At 42.2% G+C, this 27,503-nt stretch overlaps 1 pseudogene; it reads right to left on the bottom strand.

The window, feature by feature from the left end:
- The window catches only part of LOC113458215, a 24,153-nt pseudogene extending 4,091 nt beyond the window's left edge, over positions 1 to 20,062 (bottom strand).
- Positions 20,063 to 27,503: the final 7,441 nt, after the last annotated feature.

The raw sequence follows: 27,503 nt of genomic DNA, 5'->3' as shown, positions 1-27,503 counted from the left end.
CCCCCTCTGTTTCTCTCTCTCTCTCTCTCTCTCTCTCTCTCTCTCTCTCTCTCTGCCTCGCTCTCTGCTGTTTCCCCTTCCCTTCCATAACCCACTAAATAAATATCCAACTTCACTCTGCATGGCATGCCTATCCTTCTTGGTCTCTCACCCACCACTTGGCTTCCTGCCTGGGACACCTGGCTGCCTTTGTGGCTGTGGTCTCAAGACCTGCTGCCCACTGCCTATTACCACTCAGGAACCTGTGGCATGGTCTCATGGCCTGCTGCCCACTGCTACCACTCGAGGACGTGAAGCATTTTACCTAATCCATTACAATCTGCCTGCCACCCTCATCTATTTCTCTCTCCAGCTCTTTATTAGACCAATCCGGTGTTTTAGACAGCTTCACAGCTTCAAAGACCTAAATAAATGCAACAGAAAAGAATGGAACCCATCTTTGCACCGTCAATGTTCTGCAGCATAAGCAAATGTGACACATCTTAAATTAATATTCCACAGCCTTGCATTCATAAGTAGCTAATGTAATTGAAGCTAATTGTGGACCCAGGTAAACCAGGAAAGTGTGCAAGCCTGTTCCAAGACCAACAGAGGACACAGCCACCAAGCCTATCCAGTAGGCGTATGAAATGAACTGCTTCTCTATGGGCTGCACGTGCTGTTGGCGTGTTCCTCCCGCACTGGGCGGAGCCATAAGCACAGCACGCAGCAGTGAAGAAGATACCACAATGCTTTGATGCAGCCACCATTTTGAGGTTCATTCCTTCATACTGCAAGGTGATGAGTGGCTGTCTCCACAGGACAATATTCTGGCTTTCTTCTCTGTCTCTCCCCTTCTTCTCATATACTGAAGAAGGGTCTGTGAAACGTCCATTATGCTGTGCCTTACTCATGGCTACGCATCTCTGGTCACAGGTTTTTCCAGTCTCTGCCAGTCCATAGATCAGTAACTCTGGAGGAGCTGTCCAGACCCCAGCTTCTCTGGATCTCAGGATCCTGGAAGTGGCACCCACCACCGCTCTTACACCTGCTGTGGAGACAACTGTCTGCCTATGGCTTCTATCTGTCAGTTTTATCTACCTATTGAGGCTGGGTGATTGAGCCTAGGTATCAAGGCTGCCACCGGGACCCTAAGAACTCCATCTAGTAGCAAGCTCTCTGCAGCTGTAGTTTCCACATCTGTCATGGGTCAAAAATAGTCAGCGGAATTGTGTTTCTTCTGAACTTGCACATGCCTTGTATGGCGCCCCCGTCTGCGCTCTATGTGCTAGAACCCAGTTCGCGAGCTTCGGGCAAGGGGCTGGAGGTTGAGGAAACACACGCAGAGACAGACTGACACACAGACCTTCCAACACTGGTACCAAAAGCCCCTCTTTAGTAGCACCATGGAGGCTTAAATACCCTGCAGTCAATGGCCAACAGGCTAAGCACAGCTTCTAGTAACTTCAATTAGAAGGCTCTAGACAGGGAAGAGCAGCTGAAGGCCAGGACTCAATTAGTCCCAACAGCACATATGCTCTTCTTGCTTTTATTCCCTGAGACACAATATAATTGTTAGTTACTTGGTATTTACATGGTATTAGGTATCAGATTAATCTAGATTGTTTATATAGGAGGATGCCCATAGGTTATATGCAAATGCTCTGCCTTTTATATAATAGACTTGAGTGTGTGGCTTGGAGCCAGCCTCCCCTGGAGACAGAGTACCATTTCCCTTGAGCTATGAGTTAAGTTTGGTCTCAGGACTACAGTGGGAAATCAGCTGAGTTCCATATCAAAAGGCCCTTTCTGGTGTTTCCCAGCTTCTGGCCTCTGTGTCATTTGCATAAGCATAAAAAGAATGTGTTGATCTTTTCATTTTTATTCCCCAAACAGAAATTAGAAGTTCTTTTTGATATGACAAGACTCAAGAACAATCAGAAGAATTGTCCTTCAGAATCAGGTTTGGGTTGAGGACAAGCTTACTCAGCAGCTTCCTGCCACCCTGGGCCGACAGCACTCCCCAGGAGACCAGGATGTGCGCCTTCAGTGGGAGGGGTGAGCAATGTCATTGGTCCCTAGGTCTAAACGGGACCTACAATGGCTACTTTGTTTTCTGCTTTTCCAAAGAAGGATAAAGACTATGGTACTCATGATTAATTCTGAAGGGAAAAAAAAATCATGCAACTAAATTTCCCCCCCTAAGAATTAAAACAGAACAAACAATATTTTCACCCCATATGCCAAACATTCTTGGGATAGCTGCTGCTGTGTTGTGGGGAGGGTACTAAGTAGAAGGTTCTATTTGTTCTCATTTTTTCCAGATCTAATGGTCATGGCAAATTCCAAAGCTAGCAAAGGATGAAAGCCGTGGTGGGGCTGGCCCCGCACCAGAACGGAGCTGAGCAGCCTCAGGCAGAGCACGGGGTAACTGAGAGATGAAGGCAGCCTGCTCGCCTCTCCAGGCTGTGAGACCCTGCCCCAGTAGCTTTTGCTTCCTGGGTCAGTTTGCCTTTCTGCAAAACAGGAAACAGGATTGGGACACGTTACCCAGCATTTCCTGTGAGGTTCTATGAACCTCTAAAAGTAGATCTTATCCCTCCTTTCTCTCCAAAACATTATTCTGAACCCTCTAGCCACCATGTTCTCTTAGTTTTTATTTTTAATTTAAGATTCTTACTTTTTTTCCATGTGTGTGTTTTTCCCGCATGTATGTCTGCACGCCATGTGCATGGCTAGTGTTCTCAGAGATCAGAAGAGGACATTGAAACTGTTGGAACTGAAGTTACAGATGTTGGTGAGCCATCACGTGGGCGCGGGGACCCAAACCGGGATCAAAAACAAGTGCTCTTAACCACTGAGACGTCGCTCACATTCTTGCTTGTCGTTGAGTCTGAAGTCAGTATATAGGGATGTACATTTTATCACCAAGTGTAGAGTTCAGTCCCAGATGGGTAAATCGCCTGTCACTCCTTCCATTGGTAGCTAAAAGAGGAGAGAAACAGACGTTGAAAACGTGAAAGAAACTAAACCAGAAACGGAGCTGGAATTTTTGAAATGGAGACTTGGGCAGAACCGAAGAAGCTGAAGAACACAACCCTGGCCCTGGGAGCCCTTCCCATGCGTCAGTGGGGAGGACGCAGGAGACACACGTGCCTGGTGGTCTCAAGTCCCCAAATCCTAGGTGTTGGGAAGATCGATTCTTAAAGGTTTGTCCATTTCCAGCCCTCTTGCATTTCTATGGGCCCCGGATATCGAGGTAACAGGGCCCAGAGGACGGGAGTGAAACGAAATTGTAGGTTTACACAGACACAAAGCCTAGATGTTTAGCATAAAGGGCTTATCCAGGTGTGACCCAAAGAAGTCAACATGAACTTCTTGTCCCTGCTGTCAAGTGGGGAGCCACGACTCCAGAAACCTCTGGAGCAGTGTTCAGGGCCCATCTCTGAGGTGCAGCACTTGAAGAATAAAGAAGCCTGTCCCCTTATTCTTTTTCGCCCGTGGAGGTTGTTGGCCGTACGCCTAGGATGTCCTCAATTAAATTTGATGGCGCAATTAAAGATGTCTTTAGGCAGGGTCACAAATATTACCAGAGGCCCTTGGCGTATGAGGGATACGGATAGGACAGAAGTCGGTCTGATGGAGACTCCCACGTCATAAAATAGGAGGCTCAGAGGACCACCCCAATCAGAACTCTTACTCTGCTTAGGTGTAGCCGTCCTGCTAGATGTTTGCAAATATCTTATTGAAGCTATGGAAATGAATTCCTGAGAAACATCTTTTGCCACTGATTATTTTGGTAATAATGGGTTTAATCCATGCCTAATCATGATTATGAATTTAAGATACATAAAAGTCACACTCATTTTAACATAAAAAGTATTCATTCTAAATACGTGGTAGGTCTGCCTGCAACCCCAGTGTTTGGCCAGGAAAGGCAGAAGGCCGGATTTAAGGCCAGTCTGGGTTGTAGGAGACTACCTTGGAATAAAAATAAACAACAACAACAACAACAACAACAACAACAACAACAACAACACACACACACACACACACACACACACACACACACACACCTGGCTGTTTGGAGAAATTTATAGCAAATACCATTGCTCCAGTCTGATTTTCAAAGTTTTAGGCAAAGCCCTTCTTCTTCATCCTTAAGAGATATTTTCACCCCATATGCCTTAGGGTCTTGGAGATAGCTCAGTGGTAAAGTGCTCACTGTACAAGCCTGGAGACCTGGGTTTGAATCCCAGGAACCCATGGGAAGCTGGTTGTTTGTGTCTGTGATCCCAGAGCTCCTACAAAAAAAGGGAGATAAAGACAGAAGAACCCCTGGAGGCTCATGGGCCAGTCAACTTGGTCTACTCAAAGGAAAAAGCGAGAGACCCTGCCTCCAAGGGGAAGGCAAAGATTGATACCTGAGCTTGTTCTCTGACCTTCACATGCATACCATGGCATGTATGTCCCCACATTCACACACACACACACACACACACACACACACACACACACACACACTGTGCATGCACAAATATACAAAATTGATTTTAAAAAGAACGTGGTCTCCATATTATATGGCCTTTTCTTACTGAATATTTTCTTGATTTTGGTTTTGTTGCTTATTTTATATGTTTTAGTGTTTTGCCTGCATGTACGTCTGTGTACCACATGCATTCCTGCTGCCTCTGAAGCCCAGAGAGGGTGTCAGATCACCTGGAACTAGAGTTGTTGATGGTCGTGAGCTGCCATGTACGGCTGGGAGTCACATTCAGGTCTCTGTACGGACAGCCAGTACTCCTAAATGCTGAAGTACTTCTCTAGCCCCTTACCTCATCGGTTCAGCCCAGTAGGGAAAAAATTCGTCACAGTGCTGCAGCCCTGACCCTGTCCTAGCACCCAGAACTGATTAAGGAAATGATACACATTTAGAAGGGAACAGAGTCTGATTATATGGCCCTGTCTTGCTGTCTAGACTAGGGTGGGCTTGACTTCACAGAGATCCTTCTGCAACTGCTTCCTGAGTGCTGGAGTTAAAAGTACACTATCATGCCTATTTTTTTTTTAAAAAAATGTGTGTGTGTAGTGTGTGGTATGTGCAGAGTTGCCATTGCTCATGCACAGAGGTCAGAGGACAACTTTGTGAAGTTGGTTTTTCTCCTGCCCACCTTTACATGTGTGTTCTGGAGATCTAAGTCAGGTCACCAGGTTGCACAGCACACACCTTTACCTATAGAGTCACCTTGCAGGTCCCAGGAAAATCTGTCTTGGTGACAAATAGTTGAAGCAATCAGATCACAACTGGAGGGATGCTCAGCAGCTAAGAGCACTGGCTGCTCTTCCAGAGGACCTGGTCCACCAATATGAACAGTTCATGCAGGAGAAGGAGACTCCCACAAGAGTTTCATGATTCTGTAAGTTGCTGTTCTTTATTGAAACATTCTGGACATATATGGCATAAGTCAGATTGGACCTTTTAAATTATTTATAACTTGAATTTATTCTTCCACAATAAAAGAGTCAAATACATTGTCTGAGGAGAACACCCACTGTGGTGGGTGAAAAGTGAGAAATGAGTATTTATTGAGTTTTAGGAAGCAAGAAATGGTAGAACTTTAACAGTAGCTGAAGTGGCGGAATGCTTACAATGTGTTGAGCGTAGATCTGAGGGCTGACATTTACATATCTAATAATTGCACAAGATGGGCACCATTACTGTTACTGTGCTTTGAAGGGGGTGAGGAAATCTTGCCCTAAAGACATTAAGTAATCTGTCCAGGTCCTGAGAAACAGCCCAGCCTGCCAGAGCTTGCATACTTGGCTGTACGTTCCATGTTTCCCCATTTTACTCTGGAATGCGTAACATAAACTGCAGGATGATTTATAATTCAGAATTCAGAAAACAAAAAAAGAAAGACTGGGAAGACATCTGAGTCAATAACGTGCTTACCCTTAAAGCATGGAAACCAGGGGACAACCTTGAGTGTCTTCTTCATTGGCTATCTACCCTGGTTTTTTGGGATAGGGTCTCTTGTTGGCCTGTTTATAAACAGTAGGCTGGCTAGCCAATGAGCCCAAGGGTCTGCCTGCCAACAGCTAGGGAAAGACACACAGGCACATCAGTGAAACGGGTGGTCACAGCGATAGTGTACCACTACAATAAAGCATCACATTGCTGATGAAATGAGAAATAGGAGAAACACTGATTTAAAAAAAAAAAAACTAGAGAGAACAATAGCAGATAAGGACGCATACAATGTAAGATGGTCAAATACTGATCCTGAAACTGCATGCAATGGCCTATATGCAATGTATTATGGAGAAAGCTTTGAGGTTTGTGAAAACATGAAAAGCTGGGGGCTTGTTTTCTTCAGTAAACTCATGTGCTGCTGCTGCTTAGGCACTCCTATTTAACCCTCACTATAAGGTCAGTTAAGTACCATCCTCAAACCCAAATTTATTGAAGATTTAAGCAAATGTTCATTCAGTACACTATAAAAGAGAAATATGTGAGGTTAAGGATTTTTTTTTTAATTTGGAAATCTCATTTGAAGAATATAGATTAAAACAGGAAGGCTTATAAAAGATGCAGGGACGGTTAACTTTAGCTGTCAATATTTGAGGTTAAGGGTGACCCAAATAGTAGGTAAAACATTATTTCTGTGACCATGTTTATTTTATCATGAGGGCTGCCTTGTCGCCCTGACCACCCAGCAAGCTTAGCCCCGAAATAATCACACAGAAAGTCTGTATTAATTATAAACTAATTGGTCCATCAGCTCAGGCTTCTTATTAGCTCTTAAACTTATATTAATCCATGATTCTTATCTATGTTAGCCACATGGCTCAGTACCTTGTTCAGCAGGGTAGGTCACATCCTGCTTCTTTGCTGATCTAGGCAGGACTTGGGAAAGAGCTTCCTTTTTCCCAGAATACTCCTGTTCTCCTTCGCCCTACCTCTACTTCCTGTCTGTTCCTGTCTGGTTGACCCGCCTATACTTCCTGCCTGTCCAATCAGCATTTATTTAAAACATGATTAACAGAATACAGACAATTCTCCCACACCAGTTTACAGAAGTGATAAGCATTTGAATCAATAACCCAAGCAAAGATGATCTCCCTTAACCAATGTCGATGGGCTTGCTCCAGCCTTTGAGACACCAAAGAGAAGGCAGAAAAAAGGTAGTTCACACTCTTCTTGATTCAGAGTATCTCCCTTTCTATACTCAGATACTTGGTCCTTTGATCTCAGGCCTCTGGAGTCCAGGACTTACACAGTGTAACTTACAGTTCTCTTCTGAGAGCATCATCGTTTAGCCTCCGTACTTCCCAGGACTTTGGACTGGGGCTGAACTGCATTGTTGGCTTTCCAGTTCTCCAGTGTTTGCACCACCCTCTGTGTGGCTCTGCATATGCATATGTGCATGTGTGCATGCGTGATTGCATATGTGTGTGTGCACGCACACACGCGCACATACAAGGGATTGAATTTAGGGCTACATATACTTTGGCTAAACACATGCTCTATCTCAGCCCCAGCAGAGTCTTTCTTTTCATGGCTGTTTGCTTTTGGAAAACAGTTTTAAAGTCAGTTTTCATGCTCCCATTTGATCACAGTGCATTTTTTGAAATGAGCAAAGTAGATTGGACTACATTGGTTCTTTACCAAATAGGAAAGAGCATAAAGTATCAACTTCAAACCCTAAGAATCCTGAACCTTCTTTACACGATTGTTACTTTAAAAGCAACATAGCTCTCACAGAAGACTGTGTAAGTTGCACTGTGTAAGCCCTGAACTTCAGGGCCCTGAGATCAAGGGACCAAGGTAGAAAAACATCTGACCGTCTTGATGACTCTCCCTTCCCTCTTTGTCTGCATGACTTTTAGGCATATCTTGTGAAAGTTCTAATTATAAACTCTTTGAGTCTTAGGAGCAAGGTCATGAATTATATATAACGTATGAGCAACACTAAGCTAACCAACTATTGGTATAATGTTTTTTTTTTAAATCTATTGCCAGCCACAAAAGCCTAAGGGCTCTCAGTACCCTTCTATAATCAGGTAATTCCCCTGTCTTGCTCATTAAATACAAACCTTTGTTAAGGAAATTATCTTCGGGTAACTTTTAGCTTATTGTCTACCTTCCTTCTCTCATTAAAACATAAGCTCCATAAGAACAAAGGTATTTTCTGTTTCGTTCAGCATGGCTTGACATTCAGTAAACACTGCATGCTGAATACAGGAATAAATGGAGGGGGGAGCGTTTGTGGCTTTGAAGTCTTCTGTAGGTGTTAACCCAGATATCATATCGCACACATACAAGCCCGACTTGTCAGTGACTTTCACCCCTTCCAGCCCTCCTCACCAGCTCATCATTTAAACTATGTCATTGCTGCTCACGCAGAAGGATCCATTTCACTAAGTAGAAAAGGCAAACGCTGGCACCAGAGAAGTGGCTCTGCAGTTAAGAGCACTCAATGCTTTTGCAGAGGACAACGGTTTGATTCCTGCCACCCACATTGGCAGCTCACAACTGTCCGCAGCTCCTTCCAGGGAATCTGATGCCCTCTTTTGACTTTGGAAGTCTCTTGCATATATGTGGTGAAGACACATATACCCAGGCATATGAATATACACATAACATAATAAATAAAAAAATTCAAAATGGAAAACAAAATGCTTTGCTTTTGCAAAATCTTTTGTGGGGAACTCGCATGGGAAGAGGAGATGTTTGCAATGCCAACATGCATCTTGCTTTATTAACTCCAGATCCTTGGTGGAGTCCCTCCGCTAAGTCACTCTCAAGCAAAATGGATTGTTTGTTATTTTCACCAAGAATTTACAGGAAGCGATTTGTGGAGGTTGCCATCGGGCTGAAGTCATCGCTGGCACTGGGAAGCAGTGTATCATCAGCCTTGTAGTGAGTGGTCACTTAACCTGGGCCTGCTCGGAGAAATTTCCATCATACAAGGAAGATGGAATTCTACTGCCTCAGATCATAATCACATTTGATATTATTCCAATTGGATCATAAAATCTGAACTATTTGACCTCTCATTTTCTCTTATCTACCCATTGTGTTAAAATACCTGTTTTGCATGTACTTCACTGCTCTGGCTATTTGACAAGTAGGTTTTTAGCCTTTTTTCCTTTGTGCTCAGAAAGCTGCAGTAGACATAGCTGGGAAGTGAATGGTTTGCCATCCTGTTCTGACGCATCCTATCCAGTAGTCTGTTTGATAATTACACAATAACAGCCAAAAATTGTACATATGCTAGACAAACTATCTTTCAACAGAGCTGATAGGTAGGAGGAATATTCCAGATGGAGGTATGAGGATGTCAGAAACAGATGCTGGCATAGACGAATGATGGGGTACTTCTGTCCTTCCGACTGCCCCCAAAAGAAAATCAAATGACTGTTTTTATCCTAATCCAAATAAGTGCTGCTCAGTTCGTTTACTGGTTTCTCAAAAGTGTGTAGGATGATATGAACAGTCTGCATGGGGTTGGCTGAGAAAATAAGACAGAAACCTCCTACTGCATAGGCTTCCTGCTACTAAACCAAGATTTCCCTGATTACACTTGCAACAAAGTCTTTCTGCTTGCCTCAGATAGAAGCTGTGGCTACAGTAAATTTAAGTGCTCTTGGATACTGCAATTAACCTGGAAAAACACTGCTGAGAAGGATACAGTCCTTTCTGGATGACACACTGATTCCCAGGGCCAGCAATGACTTCAAGCTGATGGTGACACTTACGAATCATTTCCTATAAATTCTTGGTGAAAATAGCAAGCACACACACCCATACCCTATATCCAGTATGGTCTTGTTTTCATTCAGGTCTTCGGCCTTTCCAAATTGTTACAGATTCCTTGACTGAGTTAAGCCACAGATCAAGTCCGTGCACCCTGCTGGTTCCTGACCCTACCCAACAAGGGCGCCTGCAGAGGTTTCACGTGCCCTCCTGGCGTTTCCCCAGTCATCCTGCTCTTCTTATTACTCGCCCATCACAAGCCCGATTGACAGCTTCCTGTCCAGGGGTTCATATACATCTGTATTAATCAAGTTTTTGTTGCTCCCCTTGCTTCCTGTCACCGAATACATTAGCTATGTTTCTGTTCTGTGACTAAACACCAGGCAAGGACAACTTGAGGGATAGAGGGATTTTTGTTTGTTTGTTGTTTGTTTGTTGGGCTCAAGGCTGTAGAGGGATTTCATTTCATAGTGGCAGAGACAGGTTTACTGTTGTGGTAGGACCATGAGACAGAGCAAATGTTCATATTATGACTGATCAGGAAGCAGAGAAAGCAGGCAGGGACAAAGGGTGAGATTAGTCTTCAAGGGCCCTCCCTCCTGAAGGCCTCACAGCCTTCAAAATAGCACAATGGGCCAGGGACCCCAATCTCAAAAGCTGAACCTGTGGGATTTACTCTGTGTTCAAACCATAGGACAATAGAGTTGGTCAGCATCTCCTTAATGGTTACACTATTAAGTGAAAGGTATCTATTGAGCATTTGCCACATGGCCCGGCACTCTACAAAATACAGCAGATCCAACAGACCACATAGACCCCAGAAGTCAAGAAAACATACGCATTTCTCTAATTTCCCTATAGTTTTACAATTTCAAAGGAGCACTAACATCACATTTCTGAAGCCTTAAGCCCCTGTTTAGCACTTCCAAGTCCTTAAGCATAAACAACCATTTCTTCTAGAAGACTAAAGAAAACTCACTCACTATTGTCCACTCTCCAGAGTTCAAAAATATTTATTAGCCAGCTGTGGTGGTGTGCGCCTTTAATTCCAGCACTTAGGAGACAGAGGCAGCTGGATCTCTCTGTAAGTTCAACATCACCCTGGTCTACTTTCTGAGTTCTATGTAGAGAGACCCTGTCTCAAAATATATGTATTTACTATCTAGAACATCTAGGATATATTTAGAGATATGACTTACAAATATACTAAAAATAATGTTAGGCTATATTTTATTTGATCATTTGTTTAATACTCATGTATAATTGAGTTTATTTCTGGAGTTTCTCTTTTACTGACTTCCTTTTCCTGTTTTTTTCCAAGATTGTTTTTTTTTAATTATCTATGACTTTTTATTTTTCTAAGTAAATATTACAATCTTTTTTTCCTAAATCCTAAGAAAAAAATCCCATTGTGATTTTGTTTGCAACTGAATTAGATTTTTAAAATAAGATTGAGATATTTCATCTGGCTGGCCATGGTGGCGCACACCTTTAATCGCAGAACTTTGGAGACAGAGGCAGGTGGATCTCTGTGTTCAAGGCCAGCCTGGTCTACAGATAGTCCAGGATGGCCAGGACTACACTAAAAGAAAAACAAAACAAAACAAAAAACAAATAAAACCTAAACAAACAAAAACGATACGACATCTGTCGTTATTGTTCAATAGACTTCATTGTTTTGTCTATTTAGTCCAGCACAAATGAGGTCTACCCCTTGTTATTGTAAACTATTATTATTGTAAGTTGTATTCACTTTTTTGTTTTATTGTTCTTGTTTATTTTTTTTTTTTGAGACAGTGTTTCTTTTTGTAGTCTGGCTTTCCTGAAACTAACTGTAGACCAAGTCATCTTTGAACTCCCAGAGACCTGCCTGCCTCTGCCTCCTTTGTGCCGGGATTAAAGACATGCACTACCATCACCCAGCAATTATATCTACTTTTAAATTTAGTTTTTTTAGATTGTTATTGTTAATATTCAAGAATATTTTCATTTGTTTTTGTTTTGAGACAGAGTCTCACTATGTAACTCTGGCTGGCCTGGAATTCACACTCTGGAGATGAGACTGGCCTTGAGTTCACAGAGATCTGCCTGCCTCTGCCTTCCTAGTGCTGGAATTAAAGGCATGTGCTGTCTTGCCTGGTATATGCAAGAATCTTGATTCTTTGTGTTTTAGTAACTATCTGTGTGGTGGTTTGAATAAAAATGACCCCCAGAAGCACATATATTTGATTGTTTGGTCATTAGGGAGTGGCACTACTTGAGAGGATTTGGAGGAAATGTGTCACTGGGGATAGGTTTTGAGGTTTCAAAAGCCCAAGTCAGGTCACAGGCCTTTCTGTCTTCTGCTGCCTGCAGATCGGGATGTAGAGATCTTAGTTACTTCTCCAACACCACATCTTGCGTGTGTATAATGACAATGGGCTAAACCTCTGAAATTTTAAGCAAGTCCCAATTAAATGCCTTCTCCTATAAGAGTTGCTGTGGTCATGGCATCTCTTCACACCAATAGAACAATGACTAAGACAGAAGTTGGTACTAGGACTGGGGTATACCAGGACTGGGGTATTGCTGTGACAGGCATTACCATGTTACTTGTGGGCAGAATATAGACTTTGGGACTCTGTATTAAGAAAGCAGTTGAACACTTTCAGTGGGTTTAATGGGGCATACTAGTAGGAGCATGGAAGACAGTGGTGCTGGGAGTGATGTAGATTATGATGGCCCTGCTCACAAGGTTCCAGAGGAAAAGAATATTAGTACATGGCCTAGACACTGTTCTTGTGATATTTTGGTGAAGAATGTGGCCATTTTTTTTTTTGCCCTTCTCCAAAAAAGTCTGCCTGAAGATAAGTTGAAGAGTTTTGGATTCATGGCATTGGCAAAGGAGATTTCAAGACAGCCTAGTATTTATACTCTGCTGTGTGGTTACTAGCAGTCACTCTTATGCAAATTTATAATGAAAGGAAGAAAACCCAGCAAGGAAAAATGAGAAGTGTACAGTTTAAAGAGAAAAGTTGCATCAAAGAATATAATGGAGGCAAGTTTTGTGCTCAAGGAGATGAAAAGTTTAAAGAAAAGTCTGATGCTAAATGGAATAAAGGGAGTGGGGACCTCAGGGTAAGAATGCACTCAGCTAAGTTTCCAACTTGTAGAAAGAAAATTAAAGAAAAACTTAAGCAGTGAAGGAACCCATCAACAATAGAAAGGTGATGCAGATGTAACGGAGCTAGGGGTCAAGTTTGAGCCCCAGGGAGCAGCAGAACTTGGCAGTTTTGACCACATGGTTCTGGTTTTATAGTCAAGAATACAAGAAAAGGAGTTGTAGAATCTCTGTCCCTGCTGAGACAGGCCATGTGCCAGAAGTGTGTCTCTGCATGGAGGCCTAGAGAAGCCATTGTGTGAAGCTGTGAAGGTGAAGCCTGGATTGCCTTGGAGACCCTAAGATGTTGAAGATGCCTAAGTCGTAGGATACCTGCCAAGAAGAGCCACTGACAGGGAGTGGACCCAGCCCAAGAGAAAGAAGTGTGGTACACTTAAGGCTGACAGGAGTTGAAGATCTGAAGAGTGTTTTGACATCAGACATGGAGATGCAGAGTTTGGAGTCTGTCTAGCTTTTTTTTTAGTTTTGGTCCAGTATTTCCTTACTGCACTTCCTTTCCTCCCTTTGGGGATGGTGATGTATATCCTGTGCCATTGTATATTGAAAGCTGTTATCTGCCTTTTGATTTTGATTTTACAAGGGTTATAGTTCAGACATTACCACAAGTCTCAGAAGGGACTTTGAACTTTTAAACAGGGTTGAGACTGTAATAGACTATGGGAACTTTTGAAGTTGGACTAGATACATTTTGCGTTATGATTTGGCTATAAGCTTATGGGGCCAAGGAGTGGAATATGGTGGTTTGGATAAGAATGGTCCCCATAGGATCATATATTTGATTGTTTCATCATCGGGGAATAGCATGAGAAAAATTCAGAGGTTGGAAAAGGTGTGACCTAGTTGGAGGAAATGTGCCACTGGGGATGAGCTTTGATATTTTCAAAAGCCCAAGCCAGGTCCCATGCTTCTCTGTCTTCTCCTGCTGCCTGCAGATCTTGATTCAGAGCACTCTGCTACCTCTTCAGCACCATTGTCTGTCTGTGTGCCACCATACTCCCCTGAAACTGCAAGCAAACCCCAATTAAATGCTTTCTTTTCTAAGAGTTGCCATGGTCATGGTGTCCCTTCACAGCGATAGAACATTGACTAAGACAATATGACTATTACCAATCTATTAACTCTGAAAATTTAGCGGACTCATTTTGCTAGACACATAATTGTCTTCCAAGTAGTGATGTTTTAATTTTTCCCACAATTTATTTCTCTTGGTGTGTTTCTTCTTTCTTCTTAGATTGACTGAACCCCCTCAACAATGGTAAGTCAGAGCAGTGAAAGAGGACATGTCCCTGGTGGCATCATATTATTGATACTTTTCCTGCCTCCAGCTAATCAACACAGTGAAGGCAGGAAAATAGCAGAGAGTTCAGGACCACACTTGGATGCATGGAAACATTGGCATTTTGTAAATTTAATCACTATAACGAGCTTAGTCTTTTGGCCAAGATCTGGTCATGGCAATATTAAGTGCTACTGATGAAACTGACATAGGAACTAGAACTATGTTTGTCATAGCTTAGGGCCTTATTCTAACAACTAGGGTTGACATTGTTATAATGGTCACAAAATTATAATTTGTTAGATTTCTTCCCAAAACAGCACTTCATGCTGATTTAAGAGGCTATACAACTACAAAAGAAACAATATGATTTTGAGTAACAATATAGAGAAAGTTCTTTGTTCCACTGTGCTAGTTGCTGGGAAAGCTTCTTGGTGTTGGGTTTCTATTTAAGAGAAGCAGAGTTTTCTCCACATAAAACAATCGTGTAATAAATTCAGTTTTGAATTTATAATGAGGCATCAAATTTCCAAATTGCCCTAGCAATGACTGCAAACACTATATTAATTAATATACATGGTATGTAACATAGAGTTTTGCTAAGCTTGTGTTTCACTAACTGACCTATTAATTCCTTGACTGGAATGTGCAGTAACCCGTCACTTAACTTTATGATGTCTCTGGCGTTCTCACGTTCAATAAGCATTTCTCAGTTTAATTTTCACTCCTTCCATTTTGAGGGAAATAGACAAAGTGCATTAGTTTAAAGCCTCGCTTTTTAAGTTGTGAGTCACAACCCTGTATAGACTTCTACAATCTAATGTGAAACTTGAAAAAGCTTTGACAGCAGCAAAAGGTCTCTGGATGCACAAAAACGAAACCAAATTCCATAAAACACAACGAAGCTGGGGTATTTCTGGCAGTGTCCGGCTTCGCTGCAGCTGTGGTTCTGAGGCCCAGCATGCACACTTGGCCCTGTGCATGCCATCACACCATGAGGGGTGCCAAAGACATCTGGCTTAGTCTGGAGATTGAGTATGTTATGAACAGACTGTTGTATGTTATGAACTGTGATGTGCTTACTATCTACAGGGTTTTCTATGGCTCAAGTACAAAAAAAATCAGGCTTTTGATATTTTCTATTATTCTTCAGCAGGGAATTATCAATTCTTTGGGCTATGTTGTGTTAGAATGTTTGATTTTAAAATTGGTGTTTGAGTTGTTGTCTTAAGTTCCATAAGAAAAAAATTATTAAACAAATTTTGTTCTAAGATCAGGACAGAATTTCCAGCAGTTTCCGAAGTTACCCTAAATATAATCTGCCATTTGTTCTACACACAATTGTATGAAGCAGTATTTTCAGTACAAATGATGACAAAATCAAAATATTAATCAGCTCCAAAAACTGTGGCTGCTGCTCATGTTCCACTGTATCCAATATCCAGCCACACCGTTGCCACCTTTTATGTAAAGCAAAACCATGACACCGTCTCATTAATGTTCACATTAATGTTCTTGTTTAATAAACGGTCAAATTACAGGCACACTAAAGGACTGCTTTATCATAGCTTTTATGATTTGTATCAGTAAATGCTTGGTTTGTATACCTATTTCCTATAGCTATATATCCATAATTATGCCAAAATGTCTTGAGTACAAAGAGACCTAAGTAGAAAAAGCTGAAGAAACTTTAAAGCAAAGATTTGGAACAGATATTTTAATATAAGGAATACTTGGGTCTAAAATCTAATATCATTCTTAATTCCTTTAGAGATATGTATTGACTTCTAGATACTGAGCACATACCTGCATTAAGTAGACAGTGTCTCTGCTGTCATAGCTCACATGTCAGAATCTCTCACTAGTCATTGGATCAGAAAGACCAGATAAACATCATAAACTTCAATACTAATTTATAAAGCAAGAGTAATAGCATCTACCTTTTTTTAATGCCTAGAAGTATTTAGCATATATGAGATTCAATAGTGGTAATTGGGTTTCCTATTTTGTTATGTAGCCCAGGCTAACCTGAAACCCATAATCTTTATGACTCAGAATCACACATGCTGCTTCTACAGACCTGCATGTCTGTGTCCTCCTGCTTCTACAGACCTGCATGGCTGTGTCTTCCTGCTTCTACAGACCTGCATGGCTGTGTCCTCCTGATTCTACAGACCTGCATGGCTGTGTCCTCTTGGTTCTGAAGAATTGCACAACTATGTCTCACTAGTTTTCATACTATAGCCCCAGGCTTCTTAAAAATTGTAAGAAATGATCACATGGAAAAGCATAACATTTATTCATAATCTTACCTAGAGATACCTATTACAATTTAATATACTTTTTTTCTGATTACATTTTGTCTTAGTCAATGTTCTATTGCTGTGAGGAGACACCGTGACCACGGCAACTCACGACAACTCTTATTAATGAAAGCATTTAATTGGGGCTGGAGGCTTAGTCCATTATCAGCTTGGTGGGACACACAGAGGCACACAGGCAGACATGCTGCCGGAGAGTAGCTGAGAGTTCTACATCAGGATATCAGGGGCAAGCAGGGAGAGAGAGGCACGAGGCCTGGCTTGAGCATTTGAAACCATCACCAGAGGCATTTTTCATACTAATGCAATCACAGTCTGCGTATTCTTCGAGTATTTCAAACCTACCCCTAATTATTGAATGGCTAAAAGTGCTTCCATTTCAGGACGGTGTCCACTGATCTGTCATTTATGGACTATGTTAGTCCATCTAGCCCATTTTAGATAAGATATTTGGGTGATTATTTTTAAATTCTGTTCCTTGTGTAAGTATATATAGTATCAACCTAAAGGTGTGAGTTCAAAATATTATAATTCTAATAGTCACATTATGCATAGCTAGTGGCTGTCACTAATAACTATCCCAATGTCCTTGACACCAGAAGCATGGAGACTGATTTCCTATGTGCCCTGTTTCTTTCCTTTCCATCTTTTTCTTCCCAATCAATGGACTCTTGCGAGTTACATTTCTGTCATGTTTGTAGCTTCCCCCATTATTTGTGCTATTAAGGTACACTTTTCAAGGCATTAATCCTCTCATGTATAATATAGAATCCAATAATTTCCAGTACATCAGCAATCTAGATAGCCGTAATTCCAATCAGCTTTAGAAAACTTCTGCCCCTTTGTAGTTAGTTCTCTACATTCCTCAAGAACTGGGTCATATAAGAAGAACCCAGTGCCCCAGAACTACCACAGACCCTATGCAGAAGTCTGCATGCCAGGGGATAATATAATATACCTTATGTTCTAGAAGAGCCTTCACTAGTTGAAGAACCACCTTCCTTGATAAGACTTAAGCTCGTGATGAAAAAATGGATCAAGGAGACTTGAAAAGTTAAATAATTCATTGGAACACATATTAAGAATCAGAAATTCTGCAGATTACCTTGGTAACACAACAGCCTTGAGTCCAGAGACTGGAGCAATTCATTTATATATTTCTCATGATGCCAAGTACAGTGAGTGATTTAACATAAAGATGATACTTCAAATATACTTTTAATGTAAGCTCTACAGCATAATGATGACAAATCTACAAAGATTATTCCCTCAGGAAGTTTTTGACTCCACATTAAAATTTATTTAGAAAATTCATGGTTTTCATGTAAATCTCCCAAGCTTATAACTTTAAGTCTAACGTGAAATAAACCACCATAAGCATTGTACTCCCAAACCAGCACCCTGTCTGTTCTTAGACCAAGCCAAATGGTTCATCATAATACTAGCGCAACATAGTAAACAGCACACAACGATAATCACATAGTGTTAGCTGCTGTAAAATGCGTCGGATTTAATTAACCAGAAAAAGCTTTTTTATGATATTATAAGATGACTTTTTGTTTGTTTTCCCCACTGTAGATGGCAGGCTAGCTTCTGGGGAATCCTCCTGTCTCTGCCTCCCAACTTGCCCTAGAAGAACCAGGCAGCAAGGGCCTCTACCCACGGGACATCTCATCAGCCCCAGGGTTTCTTATTGACTGCACCTCGGTTTGCAAATAGGAATAATTTCTCCTATTTCTACTCCGTTTGTCTTCTCGCTGTAGCTGGAAACCTTAGTTTGATTGACTAAAACTGGAAGAACAGACACCCTTGCTTCATTCCTGATCTGTGAGGAAATACTCAGATCTTTTCCTATCCGTTTGTTATATGCGGGCTTTGTCCTGTTGAGATATGTTTCTTCTGTGCCTCGTTTCTTTAGGATATTATTTTTTATTGAAAAGAAAAAAAATTCCGCCTCCTCCCAGCCTCCTATTTCCCTCTCCCTCCTCCCACTCCTCTCTCCCTTCCCCCACTCCTCTCCCCCTCCCTCTCCAGTCCCAAGAGCAGTCAGGGTTCCCTGCCCTGTGGAAAGTCCAAGGTCCTCCCCCCTCTATCCAGGTCTAGGAAGGTGAGCATCCAAACTGGCTAGGCTCCCACAAAGCCAGAACATGAAGTAGGATCAAAACCCCAGTGTCATTGTCCTTGGCTTCTCAGCAACCCTCATTGTCTGCCATGTTCAGAGACCTGAAATAGTCCTATCCTATAGCCATACTAATGAATATCTTACATATCACCATAGAACTTTCATCTGGCGATGGATGGAAATAGAGACAGAGACCCACATTGGAGCACCGGAATGAGCTCCCAAGGGAGAACATGAGCAAAGAAGTCAGGACCATGAGGGGTGCACCCACCCACTGAGACAGTGGGGCTGATCTACTGGGAGCTCACCAAAGCCAGCTGAACTGGGACTGAAAAAGCATGGGATAAAATCGGACTCTTTAGGATATTTATTATGAAGGCATATTAGACTTTATCTAAGGACTTTCCAGTACTTAACTGAGATGATACTATGATGTCCAACCTAGAACCTATTTATATACTACATCAAGTTCATTGTTGATGTGCGTTTAGCCATCCTTGTATCTTTGGAATGACGCCAATTTGGTCATGACAGATGATATTTTTAATATGCTGTTAAATTTGGTTTGCAAGTATTTTAAAATACATTTCATGAATTCTTTAAGGATTTCATACACGTGTACAAGGTATTTTGATACTATTTATTGTAGAGAGCTGCGTGGAGCCGCACCTTAAAGATGGCGCTGGCTTCAGCCCTCCACGATCCCGAAAGCGAGTGCTCTCTAGGAGAAACAACTCCATATATGGCTAAGGCCAGGCTCACGCTATCATCACACGATAGCGGGCTTTGTCCTGTTGAGATATGTATCTTCTGTGCCTCGTTTCTTTAGGATATTTTTTTTTATTGAAAAGAAAAAAAAATTTCCGCCTCCTCCCAGCCTCCTATTTCCCTCTCCCTCCTCCCACTCCTCTCTCCCTTCCCCCACTCCTCTCCCCCTCTGCTTGCATATAGGTGAACCTATGGGTGATGCCCACCTGGCGATCCAGGATTGGCGGCCCAGGCCTACTTAAGGGCTGGGAGAGGCTTGCCCGGGGAGAGAAAGAGAGATTCGATTGTCAACAAGGTCCTGAATAAACTCTTTGCAAGAAGAGCTCCGGTGTCATCATCCTTGCTGGTCTAGGTGGTTGTGACAATTTATCCCCTATGACTCCTGCATTCACCCCACCCCCTCTGAACTTTATGTCTTTTTATTAAAATAACCTGTCAAGTCTAAATTTGTGTTGTCTAAATACTCACCGGCATGGAGCCATCCCCAGGACCGTGGTTGACCTATCAGGGATTACACCCTTAAAGAGAACTACCCCACAGGCAGTGGCCAGCAACACCAATAAATAGCTCCTCAACCGGAGGCTCCTGAGCCCTTCCCTGGCCCAAATTTGCAAGGTGATGGCACTGACCTTTTGCGAGTCTTGTCAGGGGACACCAGCTGCTGTGTGTTCGTCATGAGTGCAGTGCTGCTGTACTATCCAGAAGCCAGCGTTTCATTCCGGTCCTCTGGCTCTTATCTTTCTTCCCCTTCTTCAGCACTAGTCTCTGAGCTCGGAGGGGAAGGGCACGTTATAGATATCTCCTTTGTGGCTGAGTACTCAACAGACGTTTAGCCTCTGCACTTTCGCCACTTGTGAATTTTTGTGTTAACTGCCATCAAAAGCATAATAAAAGTTCATCGATGAGGTCAGAAAGGTAATCTGTGTGAAAAGAGATATAAATTTAAACGACAGTTTGATATTATGTTCATTTAATAAGATATCACTGGGTAACCCCTGGGGCTATGTAGATGTACTGCATCTGAAACCAAGGTTGGCACTATCTATGTGGGTTCCTGAGGTAAGGAATTTGAGGACGTCCTCCTCCTTCATCTGCAGGACATTAAGGGTCACGGACATTGTGTAAGTTTCCTTTTAAATGATGAGGGGAATAAAGGCCCATCCCTGGGCAGCACAGATGGGGTTTTTTGTTCTTTGTTTTTAAAGAACCCCTACACTGACTTCCACAGCGACTTCTCCAGCACACACTCCTGCCAATGGCGCCTGAGGGGCCATGTTCCCCATCCTCCTTCTCACAACTTTTATTGGTGTTTTTTATTTTTTCTATCTTGGTCATTCTGACTGGGGTAAGATAAATCTCCAAGCACTTTTAATCTGCATTTCTCTGACAGCTAACAGTGGTGAACACTCTTAAGAAGATTTCTTCTTCTGAGAACTCTGTGTTCGGCTCCACAGTCCATTTTTCACTACATTGTTTGTTTTCTTGGTATTTAGCTTCTTGGGTTCTTTTTCTAGTCTAGATGCTAATCCACTGTCAGATTTTTAGCAGCCAAAGTTATCTTTTTCCGTTCTGTAGGCTGCCTCCTCAGTCAAACGTGCTTCCTTTGCAATACAGAAGCGGTTAAAGTTCAGGAAGCTCTGCTTGTTGGTCTTTTTTCCTGAACAATTGGGGTCCTATTCACAAAACCCTTACCTGAGCCTATATCTTGAAGTATACTCCCTACTCTTTCTTCTAGAAATTCCAGCCATGGAGTCTCCCATTGGGATCCTGGATCCACTTGGAATTAACTTGTATACAGAGTGGGAATGCTTGCAAGTATTTTATTGAGAATTTTTGCTTTCATGCTTCATCAGAGAACGAGACCTGCACTTTTCTTTTGTGTTTGTATCCTTATTTTTTTGTGTGACAGGGATAGATTGGTTTTGTAGAGTGGCCTTGGTAACTCTCCTTCTTTATGGGTTAATTTCAGTAGTGGAATTCAGCAGCGAATCCATCCGCCCCCTCCCTTTTGTGGGAGACTTTATTACGACTTCCATCTGATTGCTTTTTATAGGTTTGCTTAAGTGCTCGTATCTTAGTTAATTTCGGTGGATTGTGTGTGTCTAGAATTTAGCCATTTCTTTTACATTTTTCCAGTTTATTAGAACACAGGTATTGTCTATTGGTTTTCTGTATTCATTGGTGTTTATTGTAATTTCTTCCCTTTCATCTCTTAATTTTATTAGAGTGGATATTCTCTCTCTCTCTCTCTCTCTCTCTCTCTTAGTTTGGGTTTGTTGATTTTGTTTATCTTTTCGAAGAATCAGCTGTTTCGTTGGTCTCTGTATGATTCTTTTCATTTAATCTTATATTATTTTCTGCTTTGATCTTTATTATTTCTTTCTTGATTTGAGATTTGTCTTATTCTAATTTTTCTAAGACTTTGAGGTATATCATTAAGGTATTTGTGATTCCTCTGATTTTCAAAACTTTGTTTTATTTTTAATTATGTAAGTGCATGTACACGAGTGTGCATGTGAGTGTAGGTGTGCCTAAATGTGAGTGTGGACATGTGTGTGCGTATGTGAGTGTTCATGTGTGTGAGTGTGGATGTGTGAGTGTGGATGTGTGAGTGTGCATGAGTGTGTATGTGCATGTGCGTGTGCGCATGTGTGTGAGTGTGCATGAGTGTGTATGTGCGTGTGCGAGTGTGCATGTGTGAGTGTGTGTGTGTGCGAGTGTGCATGTGTGTGAGTAGGAATATATATATAAGTGTGCATTAAGAGTGTTCAGAGTATGAATATATATAAGTGTGCATATGTATGAGTGGGCTTACCATAGCAACTGCGTGGCTAGACAACTTGCAAGAGTCGGTTCTCCCCTTCCACTATGTAAGTCCCAGGATCAAGCTCGTTCTCAAGTTTGGCAACAAGTGTCTTTACCTGCTGAGTCATCTTGCTATCCTGTTTTTCGCTTTGAATTCGGTGTTTTAATCAAATAAAAGATTATTTCACTTTTATTGTGTTCGATAAGACTTGCATAAAGCACATACTCGGTCCTTTGGTGATGACTTATCGATTGCGTATGCGCAGGTTCTGAATGTATCTGGTGGTCCCCCAAGCGGAGGTGCCCAGGATCTTTAGCCACCACTTGCTGATGCAGACGCCCGCCGAGGCTATGTCTACGCCTCGTGCTTTCCAGTCTGGGGCATGGTGTCTTCTGAACTCTGTGTGATTTCCCTCCCAACAGAGGCTGTGGCTCAGGAGTCAGGCAGTGGATTTTACCTGAGGTCATTTCAGCCTCTAGGTCCTAGAAAGTGCTGTGGCAAGCTTCCCGCTGGCATGTGCTCTAGTGTCTTAAGTAGTTGCCGCTAATCAGCCATTTTCCGGGAAGTCAGGGAGTCTCCCTGTAGAGTACGGCAGACCACTGTGTGGAACACAGAGCAGCTCTGACTCAGTCTGCCCTGTCTAGACAGAGCATTCTGCAAGCCAGGACTCAGAGACGAGTTCTCTGACAGTTGTCTGGGTTACCAGAGTGGGTAGTGCAGGGGAGGGAGCTTTGCTTCTAGAGCCTCCTATCTGCTGACTCAGCTGGACCTTTAAAATGGTCTCACTGCCGCTGCAATCAAGTGCCAAAGAGAGGATTTCCCACTCCCTGTGTAATACACAGACTCCAGAGAGAGAGGATTTCCCACTCCCTGTGTAATACACAGACTCCAGAGAGGGAGGATTTCCCACTCCCTGTGTAATATACAGACTCCAGAGAGAGAGGATTTCCCACTCCCTGTGTAATACACAAACTCCAGAAAGAGGATTTCCCACTCCCTGTGTAATATACAGATTCCAATATTACTGTGTTTGCACAGCACTGATTGTGATTTTTAAACCTCTGTCATCCCCCACCTCCCCACTCGACTTTCGACTCTGCTGGCACGGTCGGTCTGTCTCTCTGTCTCTCTGTGTGTCTCTCTGTATGTATCTCTGTCCCCATCTCTCTCTTCTCTGTAAATTACCTGGTACTGAGGGTGGAGTGGAAGTCTTCTGAATCTCTCCTTGTCTGAAGCTGAGATCCAGCTGTCTGTGATTGCTCTCACTGCACTCTGGGAACCTAAGTTCCGGACTCCCCGCCTGGGGCTGAGCGCTCTGGAGTGCTCTCTGGACTGCCGCTTCTGCTTAGCAAGCATTTCCCCTCTCTTCGTCACTGTTTTTCTGTTGCCACCTCCTCCCGGGGTAACTGCCTCTAAAGTATCACCAGGTTATTTCCCAGAAAGTCCAGCACTGGTACACGGTGGAACGTGTGCAGTCGGTACACGGGTAGCAACCATGTACAGTTGGTACATGGGTGTCATCGTCCCCCTTTCTTCCTCACCGTTTATTACTGTTTCTTTATCTATTGTCAGTCGATGGACACTTAAGTTGCTTTCACCTCTTAGGTGCTGTGGATGGCACACATCTGTCTCAGATAACGCTGCCATTAGCACAGGTAGACACTGTCTCTCTCAGATCCCCTCTCACTGCTTTCGGGTACAATCTACCCAGAACTACTCTTTCTTTATCATACGGTCAATCCACTCTTCTATAGAAAAACAGAACAACTTTGTTTGTTTTCTTTCCTCTCTGAATGCCACATTTCTTTTTTTTTTTTTCTTGCCTGATTGCTTTGGCTAGGACTTCCGGTATTATATTGGTTATACGTCATTAAAGTGGGCACTCTAGCCTTGTTCCTGATTATTTCAGGGCAAGTTTTCAGTTTTTACCACTTAAATTCAATGGAGCCGTTACATATAATTAAAGATGTTCCGTGTGTCAGCACCGATTCTCTAAAGATGGAGGACATTCAAAATTTAATTGAGATGATGAAAAGCATATATAACAATACTTAGTATACGAAGCAGGAGATCAGATCAATAAATTTGTGTTTTCTTCCAGATCAATCACTAGCTGTTGGTTCTCCCATGGACAAGCTTTTCTATTCCTCCTCCAATTATTTGTTTTCGCTCTGTTTTTTTTTTTTTTTTTTTTTTTGGTTTTTCGAGACAGGGTTTCTCTGTGGCTTTGGAGCCTGTCCTGGAACTAGCTCTGTAGACCAGGCTGTATTTTCGCTCTGTAAAGTGGGACAATGCTATTAGATTCATTTTGCCTCCTAAAGTGCCTATGAGTCTAAATTAGACTAAAGCTTGTATGTAAACTACTTTATGTTAATTGATGATCAGAATAATGTTAGTAAAATGAAAGATTATAGCAAATCTTTGTAAGGGAAAAGATTATTGAGATCCTCACTTTTATTCTGAAGAGAAAAGGAAACTTTGTAAAGATGGTAATTTTATATTTGCATATATGCTAATCGTTAACAGTAGCTACTACCCACATATAAATAAAATAACCATAAATTTACATATAGTGCTTTGAATAAGTATGCAGGCTTATTGACTCTAAAGATAATTATTTTAATAGTGTTTCTTATCGACAGTTCTATATGTTTATGCAATGTATATTGTTCACATCCCTCTACTACCTCACTCTAACTCCCCCTAGTACCTTGAACCCCAGCTCCCTTCCAGATTCATGTCCTCTTCTCATTTGCTGAGAGGTTGGGGTAGATGTCCCATCAGAGCTGAGCACGGAGCGGCTTATTCGCAGTACTTTGACCAGTTATGTCTCTGCATTAATCATACCCACTGCAAAAAAAGCTCTCTCCATCTAAAGTAGAAGACTTTTTGAAACGGGATCTCACTATGTATCCCTGGCTGGCCTGGAACTCCCTACACAGACTAGACTGACCTTGAACTTGTGGCATTTTCCTGTCTCTTCCTTTCAAGGACTTGGATTACAGGCATGAGCTATTAATGCCTAGAAAAATGTTTAGTTGTAGATTTTATTACCTTTGCCTTACCTGTTGTGTTCATTTTCCTCTGTTTAAAAAAAATAATTTTATTTTATGTGCATTTGTGTTTTGCCTGCATGTATGTCTGTGTGGGGTGTCAGATCCCCTTGAACTGGAGTAGACAGTTGTGAGCTGCTATGTGGGTGCTGGGAATTGAAACCTGGTCCTCTGGAAAAGCAGCCAGTGCTTTTAACTGCTGAGTCGTCTCTCCAGCCCCTCATTTTCTTTTCTTAATCTATGTTATCTAAGCCAGATTCAGGTTAGGTTCTGGTTACAATTCATATTAAAGTGCATGGTGTCTCTGCCCATGGACCTGGAAAATTAGAAAACCAGTTATTTGTTCTGAAAATACAATGCTGAGATAAGCATGGGGCAATTACAGATATTACAGTTCAAAGAGGAAGAAAATAGACGAAGAAAAGGAGTCCTGAGTTCTGAATAGCAGTGAAGCACAATGAGGGGCCGCCACCAGAGTTCAAGGCCTAGGGACTATCCTCTGCAGTGTGGGCTTCATAAAGTTCCATCTCTCCTGTCCTGTCTCATTGAAAAGCTTGTTTGCAACGACACGATCTTAGCCGAGTCGATTGCTTTTTCTTTTCATTTTGCTTTGGCCTGGGTTGACAATGTTTCTGCTAGGGCAAAATTCTCAAGAACCTCGTGCATCTTTCAGGTGAGCCATGCAGAAAAGGCCTGCTCAGAATCTCTCCTCGTTGTTCGTGTATCTATTATTAGATTTTTTTTAAAGTAGCTGAGGGCTGGTTTTCGCCTTTCCCATTCTAATGGACTATATCCCCTCAAAGTAAGCCAAAATATATCCTTCTTGTCTTAAGTTGTGTTGTGCTTTGTTTTGTTTTGAGGGTCAGCTATTTGGCCACAGCAATGAGAAAGCTATATAATACAGCATTCATTTCCAAATGTTCTTTGGTCTCATTTTTCTTTTTAATACCAGCATCATTGTCAGAACACAGTCTAAGAATGGAGTCGTGCAAGAATTCTGGGTACTTGTGAGAAAACTCCAAGGAACCAAGAATCTTATGACCTCAGTTCCTTCAAAACACAGGATTGTTCTTGGCATGTGTTCTGTGTTCCTCCAGGTGTAAGGGATGGGAGTGAGCTCACTTCGGCTGTTGTTGCTCACGTCCCTCTAAGCAAAAACATGTCTTTGTCACGTGTGTTTCGTCCTTGTGATTGTACATTTTACTCAGGCCACTCTTCTTAACCCTCAGAGTGTAAACTGATGTTCTGGATAAAACTGATTATTGCATGAGACTTTAGTCTGTCTCATTTTTAGGCCCCGGTCTTCCAGGTTCACACCGTCAACTAGAGCAGCAAACACATCACTTATAAGTCTGATTTTAAAATTTTCAAACAGGTGTGTATATGTGTGTATGTGTGTGTGAGAGACAGAGAGAGAGACAGAGACAGAGAGAGAGACAGAGACAGAGAGAGAGAAAGAGAGAGATTGATTGTATGTGATGGGGTGGGTTTAATGCCATAAAATGTAGCTTTTGCTATTCAGCTTCAGTGATTTTGCTGGGATTGTTTTTGTAGTTTAAAAGATAATTGGCTTTTGTAAAGAGTTTTTTGTTTGTTTTGTACAGCTATGTAATTTCTATGCACCAGCTATAAACTCCTATGCATTCAGGACATTTAGTTTTAGCTGGGTAAAGCACAGTCCCAGTGTCCATGTCTGTCTTTACTAGATCTGTCTGTCTGGTTTTGAGATTGAATTCTATGTTAGAATTGAAATTATTCTGAAATGTTCTAGAGAGAAAAACGTTAATATGGGCCTAAGGTTTTGTATATAAAAGTCAAGCCCTTCTTTTTTTTTCTTTTTTTAACTTTTTTTTATTTATTATTAAAGATTTCTGCCTCCTCCCCGCCACCGCCTCCCATTTCCCTTCCCCTCCCCCATCAAGTCCCCCTCCCTCGTCAGCCCGAAGAACAATCAGGGTTCCCTGCCCTGTGGGAAGTCCAAGGACCACCCACCTCCATCCAGGTCTAGTAAGATGAGCATCCAAACTGCCTAGGCCCCCACAAAGCCAGTACGTGCAGTAGGATCAAAAACCCATTGCTATTGTTCTTGAGTTCTCAGTAACCCTCATTGTCCACTATGTTCAGCGAGTCCGGTTTTATCCCATGCTTTTTCAGACCCAGGCCAGCTGGCCTTGGTGAGTTCCCAATAGAATATCCCCATTGTCTCAGTGTGTGGGTGCACCCCTCGCGGCCCTGAGTTCCTTGCTCGTGCTTTCTCT

This window comes from Microtus ochrogaster, unplaced genomic scaffold, assembly GCF_000317375.1.
Source record: "Microtus ochrogaster isolate Prairie Vole_2 unplaced genomic scaffold, MicOch1.0 UNK9, whole genome shotgun sequence".
Lineage (NCBI taxonomy): Eukaryota > Metazoa > Chordata > Mammalia > Rodentia > Cricetidae > Microtus > Microtus ochrogaster.
Note: the sequence above shows the minus strand (reverse complement) of the source record. Positions and strands in the feature narration are given on the sequence as shown.